The following is a 26,051-nucleotide window of genomic DNA, read 5'->3' as shown; positions in this document are numbered from 1 at the left end:
TATTGTTATTAAGTAAATATATACCCTTTAAGCAAGGCGAATATATTAAAGGTGGCATCGGTCAATCAGCTGATCCGCTTTTTTTTTCTTTCGTCGTGTTCATGTGGCTTCCAGCACAGAATGAAACAAGGCGAATTCATTCTCTGTTTTCTACTTTGCCAATACTTTGCCGTGACAATGAAACTTACAAAACACTGTTATTTGGCTAGTGCCACCACCTTTAATGAATGCGCCTTGCTTTTAAGTACACCTTGAATGCGCACGCAGCTCATTTACGCAGACTCTTTTGCTTTGCCTACCGCTTTGTCGTCACACCACTAAAAATTGTGCTCTAGGTGTGCGCTCTGCCGTGACGTTAGCAGAAATTCAATGCCCGTGTGGAATTATTCTTTTGCGTTCTATTCCATTTCTACATTTTTCGCCATTATTCATATATTTTCGTGAAACTTTATCTCGCTTGAAATTTTTTTGTTCTATTTTTTTGCGTTGCAAAAGTGACAATTAATTAACGTATATTTGTGGACCAAGCCCCGTTCAAATTGGCCGCAGTGGAAAAAAAACAACAACCGTAAAAGGTTAACAAAAGCAAGAGTGAACGGAAGCAATGTTTGCGCTCTAAAGTGAATTGCGGTAATTAGCGAATGGCGACAGCGGCAAAACTAAAAATGATTTAAGAGAAGGCACCAAAAAAGAAAAAAAAAATGGTATACACTATCTCAGATCTCAGCGCTTGATGTCGGTTGCGCGTCGGAGCATTCGCTCGCGATGCTGTTACAACTGCGATTACGCTTTAATTGAATTACCGTCACCGCATCAGCAGAAGACGGCAACAAAAATTAGGAAATAATTTGCAAAACTGCCCCAACATTCATATTTCCATAATTTATGGCCTGCTCCTCCAACTTGGCGTATGCGCTTATGGCACCTGCCCATGAACCTCGTCCCCATTTGGTAATTTTTAGCAAATTTCTGGTGCCATAAATGTTTTTTTTTTGCTTCTGTCTTTGTGCGCATTTGTACGCGCGCGGCCAATTCATCCCTTTCCTTTTAATCTGCTTTGCTTTTGATAATTTAATTACAAAATGAATTACCGAAAACAAATATTGCGCATAACCAGTCTTATCCGCTTTAATACTCAAATACGAAATAAATGGGCGTGCGTGTGTGCGTTGTGTTTACCGGTTCATGCACACAAACATCTATGAAGTCGTAATTATAGCCAATTGAAATTCTAAAACATTTTTTTATGCAAAAGGAAAAAAAACTATAATTTAGCACAGTTGACTGGAGGTGCAAACAATGGATATTTACATTTTTAATACCTAACATCTCTGTCCATTTCTAACTTCATTTTTTGCCTTGAACATAACTCCGCTTAAATATCAACAAAAAAAAACTAAATACAAAACAGTGTTGTCTTCCTCATTTCGAAACAAGTAAGATCCACAAGATGATACCACAAGCCATACATCGCAGCAAATCCCTGTGGATGCACTGATGTTTGGTCGCATATTTCTAACTGCAAATTTGCTTGCTGACATAGCGGCGAGTAGGCAATGGCCCTCGTCCAAGAAGTTGTTTCTTTTATTATGTATATTATATAAAAATGCAGATCTCCGGCCCACATTTCAACATTTCCAGTTCTGTTAAAACTGTCAAAAACCTCTGCAAATACAGAAATATTTGGTGGAATTTTCGAATTTCACTGTTAAAAAATAACGAATTTCATGCCATCACTGAATTAATATCAGCTGTCATTTCGCTGATTTTGGACAACTCAATTTTCATTCTACCGCGTCATTTGCATGTGCGAATTCAGCGATCTGATTTGGTTGTTGTCATTTTGAAAATGAAATGTTAAAACAAGAAGGTGCTCACATGAGAAAACTGGACAAACATTTAACAGCTGTTAAGACACATTTAGCAGACGCCTTAAGAAAGTCCAACATGAAGGAATTCGAAAGAGCAGCCCCAATTTACTATATTGCAAGCCATCCCCGAGTGAATATTCCGAAATTTTCAATATGAAATACTCAATGCGAATTAGTTTTATGGCACATTAAAGTGATGCGGGATTTTTAATTGATAGGTATATCGGGTGTCTTTTTAAAAGCTTGAGAGCTTAAAATGATAATACAAAACAGAAATATTGTTGGAATATAATTTTTTTCCATTATAACCAGTTACATAATTTAATGGAATTTTTTTTAATGTGATATCGGCATATGTTCTCTGTGCCTACGAGTTACATTATCCATTCGATCAGTCCCAATTTTTCACTACTTTTTCCAATAAATCTGAATAATAAATACCCTAAATGAGCCCAATTAGCAAAATTTCGACGCAAACGATAGTCATTTGGCTACAATTCTCGCACGAGCTGTATGAGGTGTGTGCAAAAAGTATCGCGAATTTTGTGTTTTTTCATTATTCATTTATTCATTAATATTATAATATTTTATCCCCTTCAAAGTATTAATACCAATGAGATATTATGCGCTTGTGCCAACGTTTTTTCCAATCTTCGGAGCACTTCAAAAAATTCTTTTTTTTTATCTTGTTCAGCTCCTCCTTCGATGCCGTCTTTATCTCCTCAGTCGTAACGTAGCGTCGTCCTTTCATGGGAAACTCTTCAGTTTCGCGAACCAGAAAAAGTCACAGGGGCCAGCTCTGGGGAATACGGGGCTCTGGCATCATTAGTGTGTTGTTTTTGGCCAAAAAGTCGCGCACAAGCAACGATGTGTGCGCAGGGGCGTTGTCGTGATGCAAGAGCCGATTTTTGTTCTTCCACAAATCCGGGCGTTTCTGGCGCATAACGTGCAGGTAATATTCCTTATTGACCGTTTTACCCTGTGGCAAGAACTCATGATGCACAACGCCTCTGCAATCGAAGAAAACGGTAAGCAAAACTTTTACATTCGACCGAACTTGGCGCGCTTTTTTCGGTCTTGGTTCGTACGGCAGCTTTCATTGAGATGATTGAGCTTCGGTTTCCATGTCATAACTATAAACCCACGATTCGTCACCAGTTATGGTCCTTTGGAGCAAATTTGGGTCGCCGCGGACAGAGTCCAACATCTCATTAGCAATGTTCATGCGATGCTGCTTTTGGTTGAAATTGAGCAGTTTTGGTACGAATTTTGCGGCGATCCATCTCATACCGAAATCATTGTAAAAAACCGAATGGTACTAGCGAATCGATATGTCTAGGTCCTCAGCAACTTCTCTAACGATGATTTCACGATTGGCCTATACCATTTTCTTCATTTCATCAATTTTTTCGCCTGTTGTTGAAATGCACGCTTTTCGTCGTTCACATCTTCTCGGCCTTCTGACAACATTTTGTCATTTTGTACCACCGATAAACGTTGCTTTGGCCCAAAGTAGCTTCTCCGTATGACACAGACAAGATTCGGAATACATCCGCGCACTTAATTTCGTTTTTCACACGAAATTGGATACAGGTTCTTTGGTCCATCTTTTTGAATAGGTAAAAATCGAAGACGAGCTGAAACACGTGCAAGCAAATCAGTTGTCAACAATTAACCGGACATTCAAAATGGCCGAACTCGTCGGAATGAGTGAAAGACATGAGTACCAACATATCGCCACAAGAAAATCGAAATCCAAATATACGTAACCTGCGAAAATTCAAAATTCACGATACTTTTTGAACACACCTCGTATTTTATAGGCTCGTAAGACAAGATGGGATCGCTACAGAGAGCTGAAAAAGGAAGAGAGACGTATTATCCGACAGAAGAAACGAGAGGCCGAAATACGTGAGTGCGAGGAGCTTGAGATGCTGGCCAATAGGAACAACGCCCGAAAATTTTACCAGAAAGTTCGGTGGCTTACAGAAGGTTTTAAGACCGGGGCGTTGTCCTGTAAGAACAAAGACGGCGATCTGGTGACTGACGTACAGAGCAATCTTAAATTATGGAGGGAACACTTCTCGAACCTGTTAAACGGTGACAGCTGCGCATGTCATAGAGAATGTGAAGATCCCGATACCCCAATCGTTGACGACGGAATTGTCGTTCCGTTACCCGACCATGACGAGGTGAGAATAGCAATATCACGGCTAAAGAACAACAAAGCCGCGGGCGCCGACGGACTGCCGGCTGAGCTATTCAAACATGGCGGCGAGGAGCTGGTAAGGTGCATGCATCAGCTCCTATGCAGAATATGGTCGCATGAAAGCATGCCTGCCGATTGGAATATAAGTGTGCTCTGCCCAATCCATAAGAAGGGCGATCCTGCAATTTGTGCCAATTACCGCGGGATTAGTCTTCTAAATATCGCCTATAAGGTTCTAGCGAGCGTATTGTGTGAAAGGCTGAAGCCCACCGTCAACCAACTGATTGGACCTTATCAGTGTGGCTTCAGACCTGGAAAATCTACCATCGACCAAATATTCACAATACGCCAAATCTTGGAAAAGACCCATGAAAGGAGAATCGACACACACCATCTTTTCGTCGACTTCAAAGCTGCATTCGACAGTACGGAAAGGAGTTACCTGTATGCCGCTATGTCTGAATTTGGTATCCCCGCAAAACTAATACGGCTATGTAAGATGACGTTGCTCAACACCAGCAGCGCCGTCAGAATTGGGAAGGACCTCTCCGAGCCGTTTGATACCAAACGAGGTTTCAGACAGGGTGACTCGCTGTCGTGTGACTTCTTTAACCTGATGTTGGAGAGCATCGTACGATCCGCAGAACTTAATCGCTCAGGCACAATTTTTTATAAGAGCGTACAATTGCTGGCGTATGCCGATGATATTGACATCATCGGCCTTAACAACCGCGCTGTTAGTTCTGCCTTCTCCAAACTGGATAAAGAGGCAAAGCGAATGGGTTTGGTGGTGAACGAGGACAAAACGAAGTACCTCCTGTCTTCAAACAAACAGTCGGCGCACTCGCGTATCGGCACCCACGTCACTGTTGACAGTTATAATTTTGAGGTTGTAAAAGACTTCGTGTATTTAGGAACCAGCATTAACACCGATAACAATGTCAGCCTTGAAATCCAACGTAGAATCTCTCTTGCCAACAAGTGCTACTTTGGACTAAGTAGGCAATTGAGCAGTAAAGTCCTCTCGCGACGAACAAAACTAACACTCTACAAGACTCTCATCATGCCCGTCCTAACGTATGGCGCAGAGGCGTGGACGATGACAACATCCGATGAAGCGACGCTTGGAGTGTTCGAGAGAAAGATTCTGCGTAAGATTTTTGGACCTTTGCACGTTGGCAACGGCGAATATCGTAGACGATGGAACGATGAGCTGTATGAGCTTTACGACGACATAGACATAGCGCAGCGAATAAAGATCCAGCGGCTTCGTTGGCTGGGTCATGTCGTCCGAATGGATACAAACGCTCCAGCTTTGAAAGTATTCGATGCGGTACCAGCTGGTGGTAGCAGAGGAAGAGGAAGGCCTCCTCTGCGTTGGAAAGATCAGGTGGAGAAGGACTTGGCTTCACTTGGTGTGTCCAATTGGCGCCGGTTAGCACGAGAAGGAAACGACTGGCGCGCTTTGTTAATCTCGGCCAAAATCGCATAAGCGGTTATCGCGCCAATTAAGAAGAAGAAGAAGACAAGATGGGCAAAGACCAACAACTTGAGAAGGACAATGAATCGACATTTCGGCGTCTTCTTCAACTCTTCGCTCTGTGTACTTTGTGAACCGATTTTTATATTATATTTCCTGTTCTTTTTTCAAAGTATTTGGAAGCGTAGCTTGTGAAATCATGATTTTTTCTGGTTAGGGATCGTTAAAACTTATTATGCTTCCAAAGCTTCGATTTGAAGAACTTTAGAACTTTAAGGGAATTTAATTCGCTTTCAAATCGTATTGGCCTAGATTTTCCTTCCACAAAGTACTGGTTCAAAATGTTACTAAATGAATTGTTCAACTAGATTCTAAATACTGCCTAATATTATTTTTTTGGAAACTATAAAAAATGTTACGATTTCTTCATTAAAATGAATGAAGTAAATTTTAGGTTTATTTTAATTTTGATTGAATTGTGTAGCATCAATCTGTTTTCATAGTCTGTAAGAAATAATGCATTCTTAGATTATTAAATTAATAAATTTAAAAAATTAAAAAATTTAAAAAATATAAAAAAAAAATAAAAAATAAAGCAAATACTTAGTATCACATGTCATTATATGTCCAGTATGGTGCACTAAAATTATACAAGACTTCCATTTTATATTTGCATGTCGACGAGGTTATTTAATTCAAAATTCTTATTTATTGGTACGAGGATAGCTTCAAAATATTTTCCTTGGAAGGTAATTGCGTCTGAGATATTTGTGGCTTACGGCAAAAGCAACTATGGGTGCGCGGACTCCCTGAAACTAAAGCGGAGAGTGAAGTTGAAATTTTTTAAAGCTCAAGTCAATACTATTGTAAATTATATATGTACGTGTATATGTTAAAAAAGTTAAAGTTTCGACATGTCACGTATGTATGTGTGTGTGTGTATGCGTATGCATTCCCCTCACAGGGGCAAAATAACCGAGTCAAAAGCACAGTTTTTGCATAATGAAAAATGTAATGCAATTGAAGAGACGGAAAATATTGCACAAAGTTACTGAAATAGATTTAATAAACAGTAAAGGTCAAGAGGCCGGCAAATTTCATTATTTTTCTTTTCTTCATTTCATTATGACTTTCCAAAGAAAAAAATGCAATATTTGCAGTTTCTAGACTTGACAGTCTGTTTGAAATATAACAACAATTTGCCTTGTGCGCTGCTGGAAGCAAAGCGTGGCTGCAGCAGCATTGAACTTTTCCAATCCTGCATTTGTCAAACATTATTACGAGGGTTTCTACTTATGGTTTACGCCCTGTAATGCAAACACAGTAAACTTTTAATGAAAATGGCTTCAGAGTTTTTCAAAATATTCTCCTGGAAGTCAATACTCTTCTACATTTGCTCGAACAAATTTTCAAAGCACTTTTGCTACTCAAAAGTGGTAACCCCTAAAACCAACTGTTAAAGTCTTCAACAGCTGCTTTAGGAGTTGAAAAACGTTGACCCCGGACTTCATTTTTCGTGTTCCGGAACTCAAAGAAATCAATAAGTGCCAAATCGTGGCGTTAAGGCAGATGACTCATTAATTCGATCTTTTCAGTGTTCAAAATTCTCTTGTGTGAGCCATTACGTAAGAACTCGCATTGTCTTGGTGAAGAATGACACTTGGTTTTCCTTGATTCTTCGAAAACTTTTGGCAGTTACGAAATGACCAGATCCTCCGAAAACATAGGCAAGAATTTGCTTTGAGAAGCTTTTTCTCCGAACAACTTTTGTTGGATTAAGCTCGTCTTGGAACAACTGATCCTGACCATTTGCAGTTTTGTTTCTGACTCATATGCATAGATTCGAGATTCGTCACCTGTTACGATGTCATAGACGGACTTTGAATCTTTTTGAATCACCTGAATTTCTGAAACATTTCTTTACATCAATCGACACGAGCCCTTCTTTGGGCAATTTTACATTGTCAAATTATGCGGAATCCAAAGAGAACAAATATTTTTGATGACCAAATGCTCGTGCAATATTGAATGTATGTTGACCCCACTAATGTCCAAGGTATTAAAAACTATCAAATCTTAGGTAACTTTACTGTATTGAAAATATCAAGAAAGTTTTTTAGCAACGGAATTTTTAGCATTTAGCATTTTTCTCAAACGATTTCACTCGTTTGCTAGAAAAACATCGTAGTTCAAAAAACTAAATACAAAAAAATTATTAAGTTAAATTCGAGAAAAACGGCTTCATAGTTTTCAATTTTCTATGCCTTTCCAAGTTAAAATAAGTACAAATTTTTATCCAATGAGATACTGTTAATGGCTATCGCCATGAATTTCTTAAGCAGCATAAATGAAGAGCTGGTGATCATCTATATATTTACGGAGAAAAAATTTGTCGTAACATATTTTTACTACAGCCGCAGGAACGCCCCTTTGTAAAGCATAAATGTGCGCAAAGTTTTTTGACTGCTTTCCAGGGGCCGATCGCTAAAGAACTACTTCTTTCTATGATTGTATGTGCCAATACGGAATAATAATCACGCCCAAACGTACTCAGCCAAAGCATGTATCGGGTGATTTTTTAGATGCATGAGAAATATCGATATCGATAACTATGGTTTTACAGCTGAGAATGGCAAACTGTGTTCAGATTTCTGTTCAGTAAAGTTTGGCAAGTCATCGAGAATGGTTTAACGCCAGAGTAACGTTACCAAATTGTGGAAATTTACTTTGAGAAAAAAGAATATCTGTTCGTGAAGTTCATAGAATACTAACGGCATCAGCGGTCCTTATTTCCTTCGAAATGAAGAATGACGATGAATTTTTGTTTTCATAAATTAATCATTTATTCATCGACTATTAGAATAAAAAAAAATCCGATTATAATAAAAAACAAATTAATCCAAAAATTTTTGTTTTGCGTTATCATTTTAAATTCTCCAGCTCTTAAAAACACACCCGAAAGAAACGCATGCATTATTTATTAAATATTAAAATTGCGAGCTTTTAATCAATCGGCATGTTGTGGTTTTTCCTGGTTTTTTTTTGTTTTTTCTTTTCCAAAGATGATAAAAACTATACAACCACCATTAAAATATAATAACTTAATTAATTTTGTCGGTGACCACAACTAAAAATAAATACAAAATTAATAGAAAACAATACAAACATTTATTATTGTTGACAGCAAATAGTATTAACCACCGCTACAAACTTGGCATTCGGTGCATAATAAAATTTCTATTCTGCAACGTTTGAAACATTTGCTCGCAATGAATGTATTTTTATAACCCGTTCGCAATTTATTTAACACTTTTATTATGCTTTGCTCTCAATGTAGTTTTGTGAAATTTTCCACTAACTTTTACAATTAATTTTTTTCCAGCGGTCGGTTAAAATGCGTGCGAATTAAAGTAAAATTAAAAAAAAAATGTTTTTGTAGTTTATTTCTAATTTGGAATTCGTGTCAATTGTCCAACGAATTTTTTGGCCGAAAATATATTTTCTTTAGCAAAACCAACTGCCAACTGTATTATTTTGGCCTCATTCCATTTGTTTTCTGCTTAAAATCGCTGCCTAGTCCCTCAGGCGCATTGGGACATAGACAGAAATTACTTTTCCCCTTGTTATGTATGAACGCAGAAGCTTGAAGGCATAAAAAAATAAGCCTTGTCGGTATAGGCAAAACAACACTAAATGCACATGAAGCCACTCAAAATTCTGCAGGAGACAAATGTCGCAAATATTTCAACTGCGACTCTCCTTTGCCTTCCCCTTTCACGAGTACACATAGCCACTTCTAGAGTTATACGAACACATGTAAGAATATGTATGCAATACAATCACATGCACACAAACACGCCTGAATTGTGCCGGCGCAAAAATTCGCGGCATTGTCAACTTTTCGCTTGCGTTGTACTCGCACGTTTACTCATACATAGATACATATATTATTTTTTTAAATTATAAATAAACATGAAAACACCGCATGTTTTAAATTTGAAACGCCCGCTAAATTATTTTTATCGCTAAACAGTGGAAAACACAATATTTCGGTAACAGCAGCAGTACCACCAAGAGTCAACTGAGAAAGTCAAGTGAGAGAATTGGCAGCAATAGCGGCAGCGGCAGCGGCAACGGTAACAAGCTAGACGAGACGAGACGACAGCAACAATTTAATGTTGTAATTGCCACGTCTTTCTATGATTTTGCTTTAAAATTTTAGACAGCGACTCGTTTTGCAAAAATAAAAGCACAAAATAAAAAAACAAAAAAATAGGCAAAGGAAAATATAAATGGCAAAAATAATTTTCTTAAAATATCCCACAAACAGCTTTACCCCTCTTAATACCGTCACATAGGAATTTTAATGATTTTGAAATACGTAAACAACCACAATTTTCAGGTGACTTTTAATGGAATTTCAATATAGATGTCTACAAAATATGTACGCAACTAAGTATGCATTTACGAGTAAAAATTTATGTGTAGAAAACTTTGCCAAATATTTTTTTTCTTCCAAAGGTAGTTTATCCCTTTCGGCTTTAACTTTATCCTTTAATACTTTTCGCATTAAAAACCATAAAATACGACCTCAATTGAATTCCAAGTTTAATCAGCTCAAAATGTCTCATTTTCACTCGGAAAAGTTAACAAACTGTGAAAATGCACGGAGCTAACACTTTCAGCTACTGAACTTACCACGGCGTTACCTCCCAGCGGCTCAGACCCTCTCTTTGCGATTTCTGTTGTCTGCAAAGTTTTACAAATGCTTTTCCTCAAGTAATTTTGCAAAATGCAGTGCAATGAAAATTAGTAGAATTTAGCTCACCGAAAAATGTGTGAGTCCTTCTAAAATATTCAACAAATACAACAACTACTATCTACCTACTTTGCATGCCAAGCTGTTTACCGTCTGGATTTACTTATCTCACTAACCGCTTGCCTCGCCCTTGACTTGCTCTCGTTCGCAAATATTTTGTTTGTTAATTGCAAATTAGGAATATCGATGGTGGCTTCGCTTTTGTCCGTTTCAAACTGGCGCCATTTGCATCCTTTCGTCTTCGAGTTGTGAGCCGAGCGAAGCGCTTTAAAGATTTAATTAGTTTGCCGCTGAACCCTCCTCACGAGTACGAATATTTCTAATTAAAGCTCATAAATATTCTGAGGTAATTTTTCAGCATCCTCATCTGGCAAATTCATTGACCTCCTCTACCACGCGCTGCTTCTACATAATTGTAGAATTTAATTGTAATGGAGACTTTGCGCAAATACGTAAACAAAAGTCTAGGTCAGGTGAGGGAAGGCCAAAATTTCAAGGCGAATTCAATTTAAATTGAACGCCAATTTATTATTCTACAAAAATTTAATATTTGAGCAAATCTAATTGGATTTAAATTCCTTGAACGCAGTTTTTTTGGTTTTGGCTACATTTTATTAGTGAATTATTAAAATAATGAAATGCATAAAAGCTTAGAAATGACTTCCTTGTGCGCGATGGGGAAAGGACAGAGCTGGGCATGAGGTATAGCGCATAAAATAAAGTGGATGAAGCACTTGAAAATAAAATAAGTAAATAATAGTATAATAGTATAAAAAAAAAAATAAATAATTGGCGCGTACACTTCTGTTAGGTGTTTGGCCGAGCTCCTCCTCCTATTTGTGGTGTGCGTCTTGATGTTGTTCCACAAATGGAGGGACCTACAGTTTCAAACCGACTCCGAACGGCAGATATTTTTATGAGGAGCTTTTTCATGGCAGAAATACACTCGGAGTTTTGCCATTGCCTGCCGAGGGGCGACCGCTATTAGAAACATGTTTTTTATTGATTTTGGTGTTTTCACCGAGATTCGGACCGAAGTTCTCTCTGTGAATTCCGAATGGTAATCACGCACCAGCCCATTCGGCTACGGCGGCCGTATAATAGTATATAAATAGTAATATTCACTTAAAAATTACTCAGAATTAGTAACACTGGTGACAGACAAGCAAAAACTTCAGGCACTTCTATGGAGGCTTCTACAATTGAAGAGGAGGGATGACACAAAGGCATGAAGCCTGGCCATAGAACTTTTCACATCTATATAGACGGCTCTAAAACTTTAGACGGAGTGGGAGCGGGCATTTACTGCTCAAAACTAGTGATAAGGCAGCCTACCAAGCTGTCAAACCACAGCAGTATTTTCCAAGCGGAAGTTTTTGCTGTGGGGAAAGCCGTGGAACTAGCCTACACAAGAAGAAGAAAGAACTCAGCAATTAATATATACGTGGGCAGTCAAGCAGCAATAAAAGCAATAAGCTCATACTGTATTAAGTCCAAAAATGTTCAACGGAGCTGGGAGGCCATAGAAAGGCTAGCGGCAGACAGTTGGCTGCATACCTATTGGGTACCTGGTCACAAAGGCATTATGGGGAACGAAATAGTAGATGAGATAGCAAAAAGTGCTATTAGACTACCATTTGAACAAGAGAACGACATACCTAAACCGCTAAATACAATATACAACGAAATGGACGACTACAGGGAAAAACTAGTGGAAGCTAGGTGGACTAATTTGGCCACATGCAAAACAGCAAAAGTTATGTGTAGAACTAACGACAAAAAACTGACTGAATTCTTACTAACGCTCTCGCGTAAAGACTGCAGAACTATCATAGGTATGCTGACAAGTCATAATCTATTGGCTGCACATGTGTACAAAATAGAGATTGCTAATACGGACAAATGCAGGAAATGCAGAGCAGATGCTGAGGAAACTTTAGAAGACCTTCTGTGCATCTGTCCGGCATTATTAAAAACGCGTTTCAAATGCCTGCGATCTCCTTTGTTTGAGGGTCTGGAGGACGTCTCAAAAGCGGATCTCCCCGCTTTGCTTAGATTCGCCAAAAGCGCTGACATCCTACATGATGTGTACTTGTAGTATTCATAGAGGTCGGTCTATGCGTGGCTTATTGCCAACCAGGCTAACCTAACCTAACCTCTATGGAGGCTTATGTAATATAGGACAAGTAGTTAGTATTGAAAAACTAAGAAAATTGCTATGGGAGGAATCTACATTACACCACGAAAATACTATTTGCTGACCAAACAATCGTTTTTGAGTGAGTTATTGTGAATAATTACTCATCTATATATACACTCGTATTGTAAATATATATACTTCGATGTCAACACTGGTTAGTTTTTGGTGATGCAGGCGTTGACTTCTTTTCGGCTTGATCGGTTGCAGCTGGTGATTCATTATCAGATATTACTTCGGCGTCTGCAGGCAATTCGGCGCGCTGAGTGCTTGAAGTTCGTCGTCCGATACCTCTTCCGCATCATTTACTTCGGGGTTTGTAGGCATCTCAACTGGCATCCGCATAAACTCCAATGTCCAGATAGTGAATTGTCGGATTCCATGTATCCCCTATTTTTTACGCTTGCTTCAAAGTCATGCTTCTTGCAGTCAATATCTTCACCCCTTCCGACAGAGAGTAAACTAGATGCATTGTCACAGGCTAAGGAAGCTAGTAAAGAACTTTCTACGGCTCCAGTCTCATGCGTACCATCTTCGTTTTGTACATCTTCCGAAGTCGCGGAGTCTCCACCCGTTGGTCAGAAGAGTTTTTTCATCGATTCCTGGCTCCGATACAAGGGACCATTTTCGTGACAACTTGCTCTTCTTCCTACGCGGTGAATATTTCAATATCTCCTTCGGTCGATTAATGGTCTTCCTCAACCAATTGTTCTTCATATACTATGCAGTGATCGTCTTCAACTATTTGCTCAGATTCTAAAATGTATTCCTCATATGTTATAGCACCCCATCGCCATCTGGGCTGTCAATAATAGCGCCTTGGGCTCCTTCTTCTAACATTTCCTTATTAACGTCTGATTGAAATTCAGCAGTGACCGCAGTTTATTTTTCATCTGCCTGATGGACTTCGTCCTCCTCAGTTTCACCTTTACAATGCTCAAGATGATTTCTTTCCAGCTGCGAATTTATCTGTGACGCCAACTCCGCTGACATTTGGGACATCTGTGCTAACATTTCCGCTCATATTTCCGATGATATTCGCGGCCATCTGTTCAATCAGGAGCACAACGTTTCAGCCTAAGAAGAAAAAAAATCAACATGGCCTTCAATCATGACTTGAACTTCCACACATTTTTTGGCCGATCCCTGCTCGATCCACTCATTGTGGACTTGATTTACGGTTCTCGGGGTATACAGGACCCATATCCATTGGGTGCTCAACTCATACAATCTCTGTTCTCCGAGGGATTTCCGACTGATTTCACTCCATATTGAGTCACAACACATTACTTCGAATGGTGAGCCACCTTAAAACGACAAGAGCCACAACGCCACTAAAAAAGTTACTTCGGAAAAAGACACATAAAAGACCAACCAAAAGCCCTATCGACTTCAAACTTTGACTTCACCTAAAGGAAGGAATCCAACTAAATATTCAGAACTTAATTACTACACCTCGTATATAAAATGCGTATTCATCATACAAATGAAAATAGTTTAACAAATTGTTGCTCGTAATTTATATTGTGCTTGTTCTTTAGTGAACAGCCTCGACGGACTTGAAGATGCTGACCGAGACTGAGAGACGCCAGCTGACCGAGTTCCTGCTCTAATTTGTACTGCAGATGGTTTTTTATGGTGGAAAAGCGCTTACAGGCTTGCCGTAGCTTACTTTTTCTACCATTTACAGTTACTTGCACACAGTAAACAACGAACGGTGGACACACCCGAATGCTACTCATACCGAATGGCAGTCAAACAAAAACTTACTCAACTAACGCACAAAATAGGCATAAAAGTAAATCAATAAGAACCAAAAATATATAGTAAACAATGGATGATCTTAAAAAAATTATGATCCATAACAAAATTTTGCACACAAACATAAAATCAACTGCAATATTAAATCACGCAACAAATGAGCCAGTCGAGTGGAAATGGCCACTGAGTGCAACTAAGGACTGGAAGCGGTTTTTGCTGAATTGGCGTATAATAGCCAATGGCGGGCAACTATTGCAGAACGTTTGAAATTGAATTTGATATGTTGCCAATTGAATTGTTGGCGATAAACACAGGCACAGCATGTATACACACACACACACTCACAAGCAAACACAATCATTCAAAGTTTTGTGTATTTGATGGCTCGTCCATGCTAGAACTTCACTTAATTTTATTGCATAGTGGTTTTGACATCTAATTGCTTTGATTTCGGGGGATGAGAATAATGGCATACACAAGTAGTTCAACTTGGCCGCAGGATAAGCAAGTATTGAGTTTTCTCAGTGACACTACTTTACTTCAAATGCAATTCGTATTAATATTTACTGCAGAAAATTGGTTTATTATTACACAACATAGTATTATTGGCGCTTTCACCCTTTTATTGGGCTTTTTGCTGAGGAGCTCCTACTCATGGTGTGCCTCTTATGTAATGCTTTTAAGACCTTCAATTTTATGCCACCTCTGGACGTATGTTTTTTATGAAGGGCGTTTGCATGACGGAAATACACTCGAAGATTTGCCATTGCCTGCCGAGCGGCGATCGCTATTAGAAAAAAATATTTGCATTGCTTGGATATTACATGAATACTACTGAGCACTAGCGACTGGTAGTCAAGCACGAATAATTTGAACTGTTAAAAATTTGGAGTCAATTTTTTAGATATGTTTAGTAATTTTTTTAAGCTTAAAACTTTGAAATCCAATGGAGAGTCTCTCTTGTCAACAACTGCTACTGTCTGGCTAAGTAGACAATTGAGTAGTAAAGTCCTCTCTGGTCGTGAGAAAAGAGGCGGCACAGAGTGTTGCGAGTGCGATCAAAAAAGAAAAAGTTGATACTTGAACTTAAAAGAAAAATTGATGAGAAGTTCCTCTAAATTCTTCAAATTTACTTGTTTTAAAATATTTTCGCAATTGCGTAATAATTACTCACATTTTAGAGTTTGTAAGTGAAATTTTTTGTATCAACAATATCTTCTGAAAATTTTTTTTTTAATTGACTACAAGCTTTTAAGCGGTCGCCGTAGCCGAATGACTTGGTGCGTGACTACCATTCGGAATTCACAGTGTGAACGTAGGTTCGAATCTCAGTGAAACACCAAAATTGAGAAAAAACATTTTTCTAATAGCGGTCGCCCCTCGGCAGGCAATGGCAAAACTCCGAGTGTATTTCTGCCATGAAAAAGCTCTTCATAAAAATATTTGCCGTTCGAAGTCGGCTTGAAACTGTAGGTCCCTTCATTCACAGCATCAAGACGCACACCACAAATAGGAGGAGGAGGAGTTCGGCCAAACACTCAAAAAGGGTATACGCGCCAATTATTTATTTTTATTTTATTTTACAAGCTCCGTGTTTTTGCCTGTTATAACACTTTGAGTTTTTTCTGAATGTTTGAAGCATAATATAAAAGAAAACCTGAAGAGCAAAAAATCAACAAACACCAACTGTAAAAATTTTTTTTCACATATTTGATCATATACTTTTTATTTTTGTAGTAACGCATTTCGTTTAGTTTATTTCAAGCCTAAAAAATAACAATAGTTTTTACAGACATACAAAATAATAATAGTTTTTACACTTAGAGCTAAGAGTTTAATCTACTACAAATAATTAAATAAATAAGCAAAACTAAATAAAAAAAGTTAAGAATTTCATAAAATTAATTTTTTCACACTGAAAAGTCAAGCGGAATAGAACTCGAGAGCTCATTGAATTCTCTTGGTTGGCGGGCAATAGGAGCATTACGGGCACAATTTGTGTTAAGCAATTTAAGATGATATGGGCAAGTGTAGCGTAGAGATCTAATAGGTATATGAAAGTGAATCCTCCCTAATAGAGATAACCAGTAAACTTCCCTTTTAATTACACTAAAAACATAAGAGAGTGAGAGTATGAGCCTTCTACTCTCTAGAGAGTGACTATACTATATATATATATATAAATGGCGCGTACACCCTTTGTGGGTGTTTGGCAGAGCTCCTCCTCCTATTTGTGGTGTGCGTCTTGATATCGCTCCACAAATGGAAGGACCTACAGTTACGAGCCGACTCCGAATGCCAGATATTTTTATGAGGAGCTTTTTCATGGCAGAAACACACTCGGAGGTTTGCCATTGCCTGCAGTTTTTCTTTTGGTGTTTCACCGAGATTCGAACCTACATTCCCTCTGTGAATTCCGAATGGTAGTCACGCTCCAACCCATTCGGCTACGGCGGCCATTAATATGAATATTGGATGAATAATGGGAGTGGTCTTTGGTAAAATATTAGCAATGCTATGAGATGATTGAAAAACATTTTGAGTATTAACAAAAATAATATGAAAACACTACTTTATATTTAGAGTGATGCCAAAGTTACTGCACCAGCGAGCAAGCGCAATCATTTCCAATTGCACCTCAGGAACACCTCAGTATTTCTAATCGCAGAAATAGTTTCAAATCACCAGCATGTAAAAGAAAATCGGTAAACGAAAAAAAGTTGCTAATATCATTAGTACATAAATAAACCAAATATTAAATGAATAGAACGTAGAGGCCTTAAAATACTGCCTTGTGGCCCCACTGAACACGCAATGAAAAGTTCCCAGCAATCACCCTCTGTTATTACCACACAACGCCTATCAGATAAATGAGATTTCAAACATTCACAATTAACACTTGGCGTGAGCGAGGCAACGAACTAATCCAAGGATGATAGATTTCAAGGGTTGCTCTTTAACTATGCTGAAAAAGAAAATTGTGAGAGAAACTTTAGCTGCCACGTCACTTGGGAGATTCTGCAGCCGAATTCTGCACGACCATTTCACATGTACTCACACACTCGTCCAATCAGACCTTTTTCAGATAGCAACGAAGCGGCATGAGTGAAGGTTGTGTTGATTTGCTTTCGTATATCACTAACACAATTTTATTGCCAGCCGAAATCCACACGATAATTTCACACACATCGACACACTCGTCCAAACACATATTCATACAGTCCAATCAGGCGTTGTTCAGATGGCTACGAAGTGTCATTGGTTGAACTTTTTCGTACATCACCAACACAATCTCAGTTTATTTCTAAACACACCCCAAGTGTCGTGAGTCCATCAGCTGATTCTGCCAGAATCGCTCAGTGAAGAATAACGATCTATGAAAGAGTTCGTCTTTAAAATCTTTTCACCATGGAACCAATCGATATTTCATATATTTCACATATTTTGGATCTAAAAATTTTTCAAAGTTAAAGCAATGGGTAAACCGAATTTCATCAAAATCAGATAAAATTTCACATACCGGCCTACACTAATGCTAGGCGTGGCAGTACATAAGTTTTTAGCGTATTTCATATTTCTGCTTTTCTAAGTGAACGTAAAACATTTAGTAAGTTTCAGCGAAATCGGAAGATGTTTTCCATTTTTACTCCTCTTATATAGCCGTGTAACATTGGCTGGCAGTAGGTCACACAGCAAGCACAAAAGAGCGAAGTGCTAATAAAATGTGTAAACCTCACAGCGAGTTTTCGCTCCAAAACCATCTGCTGTGCGGGATTAGCATAAAAGTACTTCCGCGTCCATTTGACAGATTTTCTTTAATTTTCATTGTCGTCGGCGAAAAGAGCTCCCTGTTAGTGCGTAATTATTTTGTGTAGCCTCTTTTTCGTATTTTAATTTTAGTACATAAATCTTGCGTTACCTTCTTTGTAAATTACCTTAATCCATTTTTATTTCTTGTCTTAAATAAACAACAATAAAGTTAAGACATACAATCCGTTGATAAAAAGAAATAGGCACCACTTTTAGGCGTGCTGCTTGCTACTTTGTATATTTATTTTGCATTGCACAGATAATTAAGACAACTGGAAATATATGAGCCGCTTAACGATGGTTTTGTATGTAAGAGTTGTAATGAGGCGCGCGTGGGTGTGCAACTGTTTAGGTGCGTACGTGGTTACATACTTGTAGCTATGTAAAACAGTTAACTGTAATATGTATATAGCAGATACTTGCCGCCATTTACGGCTTAGCCGAAGGGGTTGGTGTGTAACTATAGGGTTTTCCAATAACAGGTGTTATTTTGAATAGCCCGCTATTTCGGTAGATGTCACTTTTGAAGTTGTCATTTTTTGATATTTGACAAGTAGAAACTACGCCATTAATAAAAATGGAACGATACACGCTTAAGCAACGTATTGAAATTATTAAAAATCACTATAAAAATGGTGAAAATTTGGCAGAGACGGTTCGTAAAACTCGAACACTTTATATTGAAGCACCTTGTCGGACCGCAATACAGAAATTGGTGAAAAAATTCGAGCTGTTGGGACAAGTTAGTGATATGAAGAATAAAACCCGTGCACGTCGCTCAAGAACAGCCGAAAATATTGCTGTTGTAGGCGAAAGTGTTGGAGAAAACCCAGGTTTGTCCATTCCTCGTCGCTCTTTGGAATTAAGCATTCCACAAACGGCATTACACCGTATTTTGCATAAAGATGTGGGTCTTAGGGCTTATAAAGTCCAGTTAACACAAGAACTCAAGCTGGCCGAACATCAACAACGTCGTGTCTTTGCTGATTGGGTCGTTGAAATGCATGAAAATGAACCGGAATTTCATCGAAAAATCATCTTGAGTGATGAGACCCATTTCCACCTCGGTGGCTTCGTCAACAAACAAAATTGTCGGATCTTACTCATTGGACCTTACTTTTTCGAAAATGAAGCTGGAGCACCAGTTACGGTGAATGGATTGCTCTATCGAGAGATGATTAATGATTTTTTCTGACCGGACTTGGATGGTATTGATCTGAACAACGTTTATTTTCAACAACGTGCCACACTAGCAACGAAACCATTGATATTTTACGTGAAAACCTCTTACCTAACACCTCTTATAGGAAAACCCTTTATCATTTGACAGTGCACGGGCATGACACACCAAATTATAGCACATTTTTTCTAATAGCGATCGCCCCTCGGCATGCAATGCCAAACCACTAAGAGTATTTCTGCCCTGAAAACGAAATTTCAAATTGTCTCATTTTTATAGGTAAAAAACTTTAAAGTATCGTCATCCCGATGTCTCTTTCATCAAGGCTGGGTAGGTAGATGAAATACAATAATGTAAGTACCACTCTGGCACTCGCCAAGTATCACTAAAGCGCCGTTTTGTTACCATTATAAGACCTCCAACCGGCAGATATCCACAGCCAGCCAGAGCTGTTGGTATAATGGAGAATATTGATGGATTTTAGGTTGGCGCATTGCCCAGGCTGTCGAAGAAAGGCGCAACCAGTGACTTTAATCGTCTAACAGCCAAAGGCCGTACATTTGAGTCTTTCCATTCTAATATGAAATTTAAATTAAGGGACCTTATAAATTTCACCAATCAAACTCTGGTATCAAAGAAATCTGTCTTCTCTGTGAGGATTAAAAGGATATGTGAAACATTTTAAGCTTTAAGATTTAAGATGAAGACAATGTCTATCATCTAAGAACGATGTCCAGTACACAATTTTTACGAGCCATTTTTTTATATTTTTTATGCGCAAGCGTCATGCTTTCTTCTTGGCACAAATGCAGAAAATCTGATTATCCTAATGAATACTCAGAAGATATATAATCTTTGGTAAATAAATACTCATCTGAATGCCGCAGCACAACTCACAATTGCCTATTCACAAACCGTTTTCTGAGAAGTAATTTGTGTCAATAAAAAATAAAGCAACAACAAAAGCAAATGGCTGATGAAGGAAGCCCTTGAGTATTCCATTCAACAGATTTATTTCAATTCTTTCATTTGTTGTTGTTACATTTTTTAAATTTTTTTTCGCGATTCATATTTACTTAACAAGTCCACTGAGAAGGAAACTCTTGAATACAAATTCGTTAACAAAAGGAATATAGGCTGCGCACAAACAGACACAGATTCGACAGGACGAGCAGCTAGAAAATGGTGGTGGTGCAGCGCATTTCAGAAAAGCGGAAAAAATTAAAATGGCATCAAATCGTGGGCAATTGGCAGCTACCCATAGGCTGCAGCTATAGAGGCAAGCAAACGGATCGGCTGTCAAAAATGTCATTGTAACATTGGTGGGGTGGCTTCACACCCCATACAACTCTCAAGCACACATACACACTCATATACACATGCAGGCCACCCACTGGAGCCTCCAACTGTGCAATGCCAAGGAAAGGAATTGACACATAAATGTGGGAAGAACAGCTCCATTTGCAAATATTTGGAATGCTTTTTTAAAACTTTTCAGTTCCCATGTACGAGCGCAAATTTTCGATTGTTTGCCATTTGGCATTTTTCATATTTCAATTTTTTTCTCTTTCTACGCGCTTTTGTGACGCACATGACATGCCTAAATGACAACGCCAACAATTGTGTCAGTCACGTCAAAAGCATTCGCGGCGGCTAGGACAACGACAACGACAACGACAACGCCAGCAATAACAACAACACGCCAGTGTCAGATCTTGGGAAAAAACGCCAGCGATTATGGCGTAGATAACAGTTGATTGCTTTGGCAAACAAACAGACAAATTGGCATTGTGACGTTTCGCTCTTATTACGCTGTCACTTAAGCGGTGTTTAGTTCGAATCAAGTTGAAGGAGGGTCAGAAGAATCGGGCGAGCTGTGAAAATGGCATGTCCTTGAAGCCAGAACAGCCAACAAATGGCAGAGCGTACAGCTTGAGGGCAAAAATAAACAAGTAAACAAAATAGCAAAAAAACAAACAGCAATAAAACAACAATCAACAGCGATTTACTATTTCAGCAAGTGCTTGGGCGAGAGGGGCGATGTATGTGCAAGGAAATTTAATAATTGCGGGGTTTCCTCGTCTCGCACTTTTCTCAGAGTATTTTTGTGTACCGCAATTCCAATATCTTGCATACACACATATATATATGAGTATGTGTATATATAATTTCATATTTGTCTCGCCTCCTATGAATGTGTTTGTATGTATGTATGCATAAATATGTAAATATGTATCGTTCAAGGGCATTTAGCGAAGATTTTTGGTTTGGCTTGTCTGCTGTAAATTTTTTTCGATAGAATTGCCAATAAGATGTTGTTGCCTTTAATGGCTTTCACCGCCGGATTTTACTGCAAACATTTGCGAACATAATTTAGAATCGCCAAATGCAACGCCTCTTGAAATTGAATGAATTCGAACAAATAATTTGGGTGCATGCAGTAATGAAATGCTCAAATTGTGCGGTACAGGCTCATTGTATGTATGGATATATGTACATATGTATGTATGTGTATATGAATATATGTATGTATATTTCTAAAACTATTTATATTTAAAAAGCACGAAATAAGTTTGGCTATAAAAGCTGAAAATGTAATAATATAAAAGTAAGAGTAACTCAAAATATTTTTTTATATTTTGTGCTGCAAAATTTGGCACCTAAGTTTTGTCAGGGTTTTAGATTTATAATTTCCGCGTTAGCTTAGTAATGCAATCAGGGAGTGCCACTTATGTTTTTGTAAAGTTTATTTATTTTTTCTTACTTTATTATAAAAACATAGCTCATACTCTAACAAAAGTAGTATAAATGATAGTTCCAGATTCTTGAATAACTTACGAAAAATCCACAGAATTGTATTAAAATTTCAAAAATTTTAATCCGAATTTCCTTGGGTACTCAACATTGTAGGTCTTCCAATTCGGATGTGATGGAAGTTTGAAGTGCCTACTGTTAATAGTTCAGATTTTATAAGGATTTTCAAAAAATATTTCAACGCGTTCTCCGTTAGAAATGCTCAGCGAAAAAATTCGTAGCCCCATAATTGCCACTTCAAACTTCAATATTATATTAGGTGGGAACTAAAAAATTTCATACCCAAAATATTATTTTTTTTAATTCAAATAAAATGTGTGAAAATGTAATAAACTCTTATTTAACTGGGACTTTAATTTGCATTTTGATTTATTACTGTTAGAATATGAGCTATATAGGTATTTAGAAAAACGAAAAAATAACAAAAAAAATTATTTGAACATTTTTCAAAAGAGCTGTACAATTTTCTGTAGCACTCAAAATATCAAACAAAAAAATTTTAAAAATGTCAAATATAACAAAAACAAATTATTTGAAATTATTTCAAAAAAAAACTTTACGATTTTCAATTGCACTCACTGTAATAAAAATGTAAAAACATTTTATAAAAAAATAAAAACAATTTATTTAAAAATGTATCGAAAAAAGTTGTACAGTATTCCGTAGCACTCAAAATGCCAACAAAATTTAATAAAAAATTACAAAAAAAAATTTATTTAAAAATATTTCAAAAGAAAGCTGCACGATTTTCAGCGGTACTCACTGTAATAAAACCGTCTAAAATAATTTTATTAAAAAATTACAAAAACCATCTTTTCATAGAAAAGAAATCTGTACGATTGCTGTAAGTGTGACTGAAATAAAAGTGTCAAAACTGTAGTAAAAAAAATAAAAATAAAATTATTTCAAAACATATCCAAAAAAGTTGTATAATTTTCTGTAGCACTCAAATGCCAAAAAAAAAAATCTAGGGTCTGTCAGACTCACGCACGGTAGAAGTGAAACTTCTAAGTTGGTTGTTCCATGCATGGGAGCCCCGGTTTAGGTCTCTCCCCCTCTCTCGTGTTAAATTCAGGTTTTCATATTTTTTTTTTTCAATAAAGAAAAATCAATAGCCGTAATACGTATATTCCTTCGATTTAGCGATATTGTTAAAAACTATTAAGAATATCGCTTCGTTCAGTGCGAATCACAGGTCAACGCAATATCCTAACCTCGCTTCACACTTACTGAACGGCTGATGCACGGCGTGGGTAGTTTGCTATAGAGCAGTGCTGTCCATCCCATACATCAATTGATGACACGTTCAGTCGTTAGCAAACCAGCAACGAATAAACAACACGTTTATCCGCGACGCTTAATGTATGCAATACAATGCCCTGTGAGAACTTTTTTATGCTAGAAAGTGCCTTTGGCGACTTGCAATGCCTTTTATGTTACAAGTCGTTCAAAGGAAGCTATAGATGTAATATCAAAAGGCATTTCGATTCCTCCCACAAAAATTTTCTACTCCAATCAAATATTTATTTATTTTGGTTTAAATTTCGCACTGGGCTGCTCCCATTCTCTCGTTCTCACTTATACACTCACATTTTTCATTTTGGACAGCACTGCTATAGAGCAAACGGGAGAGAAAGAAAGGCATTCGAGAGAGAAGGGGAGAGACGGCGTGTCTCGGTGGCTCCCTCACATCGTTCAGCGCTTGCGATGCGAGAGAGCGACAGAGAGAGCGAATAGGCGAGAGTGGAAAGGAGCAGCTGCTCCTTGGCCCCGCCCATTTGACGGATTTCGGTAACGCTCCGAACTTACCGTTTCACTCGCCTATTTTCAATCTGCCTTGGGGCCCCCGACGCGCCTAAAGAAGTTTCACTTCAATAATACAAATTTACAAAAACAAAAAAAGTACTCGAACATATTTCCAAGTGTAAAAAAAAGTATAACAATAATAAAAAATGTACGATTTCCAGTGGCACACACTGTATTGGAAATGTCTAAAAGCATTTAATTAAAAAATAACTAAAAAATTTTATTTGAAAATATTTCAAAAGAAAACTGCAAATTTTTGTAGCACTGCACATCCCAAAAAAATTAATAAAAAAATACAAAAGAAAATTTGAGATTACTTGAAAAGAAAGCTGTACGATTGTCAGTGGCTGTAAGTGTCACAATAATAAAAAGGTAAAAAAATAACAAAAAGAAAACCGAAAAAAATAAAAATTGTTTTTGTTATTTAAAAAAAAAAAAATTTTTTTTTTTTTTTGAAACAGTGAAAAGATTTTAACGGAATACTGTACAATTTTTAGTGGCTACTACTGTATTAAAAATGCCTAAATACATTTTATTAAAAACACAAAACAAAATATATTTCAAAATAATTCAAAAGAAAGCTGAGCGATGGCTGTAAGTGCCATTGTAAGAAAAATGTCAAAAAAATTTATTTGAAAACAAATCCAAAAACCTATATAATTTTCTGTAGCACTCAAAATTTAATAAAAAATTACGAAAAAAATTTTTTTCGCAAATTATTTCAAAAACAGCTGCACGTTTTTAAGTGGCTGTAAGTGTCACAGTATTAAGGGTTTATACGCAGTTATGACTTTCAAAAATATCGATTTTTTTTTATTGCATTTTTGTAATGTACATATATTCAAAAGTATACGCACGAAATTTGAAGTAGATCTAAGCAATACTTTCGGAGTTATACCTAAATATGTAGAGATGCCTCGCCACGTTTTAAGGTAGGTATTGAAACTTTAAACGTGTTTTTTTTCAAAACGGCATTTTTCAAGTCGGTGTACACGATATCTCGAAAACGGCTTGTTTGATCGGTCAACCGTTTTAACTCAATCTTTAAAGATACATTTTCTAGTAATTAATCGTTCCTTTTGTAAATCTGATACTTATTTTCCATTTTATAATCAATTTACGGCCAAATTTTAACGTAAAAATCGAAATCATTTCTTTTAAAAGCTGCCATTTTGTGAAAATTCACTATTTTGATTAGCCGAACGATTAATTACTAGATAATCTAATATATTAACAAAATTTGTTTGGTTTTTTGATTTCAGATAATCCAATCCTGAGTTACGATGTACACCGTAAATCGTCTTTTTTTAAAGGAGGTTCCAGAAATCGCCTGCAGCGCGCTCTATAATCAACATTTTCATAAATAAAAAATTTTGTTACGTTCTTGAAGGATGCTTTTATAACCGCCAAAAATTTTCAAATTAAAATATTCTGAAGTTTCTTCAGGATAAATCCTTGACAACCCGTCTTTTATTTGCTTCATAACTGCGTATAACCCCTTAAAAATGTCATCACAAAAAATTTAAAAAAATAACACAATTTTTTTTAAAACAGTGCAAACATTTCAAAAGCAAACTGTACACCTCTTAGTGCCACTTTCGAAAAAAATGTAATATAAAAATAACAAAAAAAATATTTTAAAAGAAAGCAGTACGATTTTCAGTAGTACTCACTATAATAAAAAGTTAAAAAAAAATTGTATCAAAAAATAACATAAAAAAACTTATTTTAATTCAAAGCCATTTTCAGTGGCACTCACTGTAATAAAAATATGAAAAAAAAATTATTAGAACATGAAAAAAATTTTATTTGAAAACAATTCAAAAATCATTTCGCTTTTTCATGCATATTATGAAATGAATTATGCAAATTAACAATATGACGGCCTCAGGAAATATTTCTCAGATTTTCGAGAAAAAAACCGTCAATTAATTGTTAAAAAAAACCGAAATTTAAAAAAAAATCCTTCGATCAGGCATGAGTCTTTTATATTTTTCAAAAGCAGTATAGATTTTATTGAAATCTACCAAGCGGTTAGTTACAGTGATCGCCTGTTTAGGAAACATAGTTTTGAGAAAACGCATATAAAAATTTGCTACCCGCA

At 37.1% G+C, this 26,051-nt stretch overlaps 1 protein-coding gene across 8 annotated transcripts in view; it reads left to right on the top strand.

Moving 5' to 3' along the window:
* Positions 1-26,051, top strand: part of LOC128856950 (eye-specific diacylglycerol kinase-like) — an 87,504-nt gene that overhangs the window by 3,761 nt on the left and 57,692 nt on the right. The window lies entirely within an intron of this gene.

The sequence above is a fragment of the Anastrepha ludens genome, chromosome 3 (assembly GCF_028408465.1).
Source record: "Anastrepha ludens isolate Willacy chromosome 3, idAnaLude1.1, whole genome shotgun sequence".
Classification (NCBI taxonomy): Eukaryota; Metazoa; Arthropoda; class Insecta; order Diptera; family Tephritidae; genus Anastrepha; species Anastrepha ludens.
This window is presented reverse-complemented; position numbering and strand designations above follow the sequence as displayed.